Source organism: Pseudomyrmex gracilis, unplaced genomic scaffold (assembly GCF_002006095.1).
Source record: "Pseudomyrmex gracilis isolate BER0280 unplaced genomic scaffold, ASM200609v1 scaffold_1413, whole genome shotgun sequence".
NCBI lineage: Eukaryota > Metazoa > Arthropoda > Insecta > Hymenoptera > Formicidae > Pseudomyrmex > Pseudomyrmex gracilis.
Window position 1 is genome coordinate 26570 of NW_018021997.1, and position 3132 is coordinate 29701.

A 3132-nucleotide genomic window follows, 5' to 3' on the forward strand; every position below is an offset into this window, starting at 1 on the left:
ACGGTGTCGAATAATTTCGTGTCGAATCGTACGGTGTCGAATAATCTGGTGTCGAATCGTACGGTGTCGAATAATTTGGTGTCGAATAAATCTTTGTCGAATCGAGCGGTGTCGAATCGTACTGTGGTCAAACGGAACACGCCCCGAAGACTCGCCGGTAAGTTCTTCGAGACTTATTCGGTGACTCCGATCTCGATAAGCCGGCAAAGGAAGACCGCGTCACTCAGGCTCAGAGGCAGACAGCGAAAATACGGGCTCTGACCGCTCTGAATGTCACATGCAAGCGAAAACCTTCTGACCTGAAAATCAGGGCGGTAACACAGCCGTGTCCCCCGGATCAAACCAAGCAGACAGGAAGTATCCAGCAGGCGGTCTCCACGGTCGCCACCATCACCACCAGGGCCACCGTCCATGAACCACCACAAGACTCGATGCAAACATCACCGATTGAGATCAGCCCGTCCGCGTAGTAAATGTACACAGCGCGTCAGGAATTCGAAGAGTAAGCGCGGGGATCGGAGGGCACGCGAGCCGTACGATTCGTACGGCGCTTGTTGGCGAGCAATCGTTCCGTTTGCCCTCCAATCCCGCGCCTACTCTTTGAATGTGTACCGCACCGCGCGAAAATTTCGCGTGGACTTGCATGACGGCCGCTAAACACTGCGGTTTGAAAGCCGAGGACGGCTGAGGATGTGCCGTTGCATATCCCGTTCCTAAAAGGGGGTGATGTAACAATCCTTCTTTAACGCATCTTTACGGCCGGAAACCTGTCAACCTATCCGGCTCAAAACCCGGCGCTTTGCGCCAGATAAATTTTGTAAAAGACGGCAAATATAAAGTATACGCCGCCACTGCGCCGCCCGCACTGCGCTTCCCCTCGCGCTCCAAAGCAGAGCGTACCGTCCACACTGCGCGTTTACCGCGCCAAGAAACGCCAGCTGTTTCCCAGCCCGCACTGTGCGCCTGTCGCACCTCGCGCTAAGCAAGGAAACTCTCGCATTCTCCTCTGGCGGTTTTTCCCCGCCTCAGGAAAAACGACAGGACCAAGGGGTATAAATACCCGCTCGAAAAGATCGAAAGATCAGATCTTCCTGATTTCCAAAACAAGTTGCAACCAGGAGCAGCGTTACCTCGGTTGGAAAAACCGATAGACTCAATCCGATCCGCACCGAGAGAGTCTCGTTCTCTTAGCCGTGTAAAACGGCGCTCCAGCCTTTACTGAGAGAAACTTGTCTTCTTGTCGTGTAAAACGGCGATCATCACCAAGAAAATCCGTACCTTCGGCCGTGTACAATAGCATTCCCGTACGACACAGAGGAAACCCGCGTTTCTCTCTGTCGTATAAACGTACACAAAAGGAACTTCCGGATCTCTGCTAAACCGAGCGGTTTCTTAGCCGAATTAGCGTATACCGGCGTTCGAGCGCCTGCCGTGCGATGCGCTCTGTATTCTACGTATTATTACTACTTTGTTTCATTTCTTTGTCTCTATCTGTAACTCTATATTCTTTATGTAAAAATGAGTGTATGTAGCTTCAATGAATTTTTTAATGAACAAATGAATTTTTTGGCTGTTGAAGCAAAAATACAGTTTTTGGAGTGTGTATTTATTTGAATCCATTTATTAAAAATCTATAGTATAAAAGTTTTCAACCTTTTAATTAGGTCCTTATCAAATGCATGTCTACAAAAAATTAAGGTAGAATCCAATAAATGAAATTGAAAATAAGTAATCAAGAATCGCAGAATAAAAACAATATATAAAAGTTACTTACAAAAATCTTAGCTATTATACGTCGCTGAGTGCTGATCGTGGATGTCCATGTTGCACAAGTCCCGACCAACACTTTACAAGAGTGAATACGCGACTGAGAAACAAACGTGTGTATAAAGATAGAAATCAAATCTACAAATAACATAACACTTTATGATGTGTTATCGACAAACAGTAAATATGAATTGTCTAAATTTTCCGTGTCACATTATAGATTAAGTCCGCAAACTTGACTTCTTATATGTAGCATTTCTGATACCAATCTTTTGCTGTAAGATCTCTCATAATCTAATATTTCTACTCTGTCCTACTCAAATTCATGTGAGTATTGCAATCTGTGTTCAGTTTTTACAGATTTTTGACTGGAATTTCTATTAATGTGGCTTTTATGTTCTTTAATTCTGGTTTGTAACATTCTGCCAGTTTGTCTTACATACAAAGCTTCACATTCATGGCACTTGATCTTATATAAGAGTTGATACAGAGATGGTAGGCTCGCGATTACATCACTGAACTTAATTCCAAAAATTTAAATACATCTCTAACTATTCTTCCTAGAGCCTATGGAGTTTCTAAGATCCATAAACCCGGCAATCCTCTCAGGATCATTATTTCTTCTATTACTAGTCTTTTACATAACCTTGCTATGTTTTTACACAAAATAATTAGTAGTGTATATGTGTGTGTGTGTGTGTGGGAGTTCTAATTCAGGAGCTCCGAGAGGGGTGTGACGTCACAGGGGGAGGGGTGACGTCACACAGGGGTGGGGAGGGGGAAGGGTAATGACGTCATGCGGGGAGGCGGTATGACGTCACTGGTAGAGGGGGGTATGACGTCACACGGGGAGAGAAGGGGGACGCGCGGTGTGACGTCACAGGAGACGTCACAGGATATGACGTCACATGATATGACGTCACATGATATGACGTCACGCGGAAGATGACGTCACACGGGGGCATGGCTCTGACGTCACGCGTGAAATGACGTCACTATGACGTCACACGGGGTCGTGGCTCTGACGTCACAGGATATGACGTCACGCGTGAAATGACGTCACTATGACGTCACGCAGGGGCGTGGCTTTGACGTCACAGGATATGACGTCACGCGGGACACTATGACAACGTGGAGCAACAAAATGACGCTACGCAACAATATGGCAGCGAGCTTGACGACGTCACATGGCAATATGGTGGAGCGTGCAATGACGTCACGCAACAATATGGTGACAGTAGTACGACGTTGGGACACTATGGCGACTCCAAGGTATGTACGTTTTATATAATGGATAGAAATAATTTCTGGGTGCACAAACAATATATATTTTGCGTCAGCAAATGTTCTATTTTGTTCTTCATT

At 45.8% G+C, this 3132-nt stretch overlaps 1 long non-coding RNA gene across 1 annotated transcript; it reads right to left on the reverse strand.

Annotated features, from left to right (window-relative positions):
* Positions 1-1555: 1555 nt before the first annotated feature.
* On the reverse strand, positions 1556-1833 carry LOC109862138. The gene is made up of 3 exons (XR_002251090.1): positions 1775-1833; positions 1654-1683; positions 1556-1570 (listed from the first exon to the last, which is right to left on the reverse strand). It is a non-coding gene; the product is annotated as an uncharacterized LOC109862138 (long non-coding RNA).
* Between the last annotated feature and the right edge of the window lie 1299 nt (positions 1834-3132).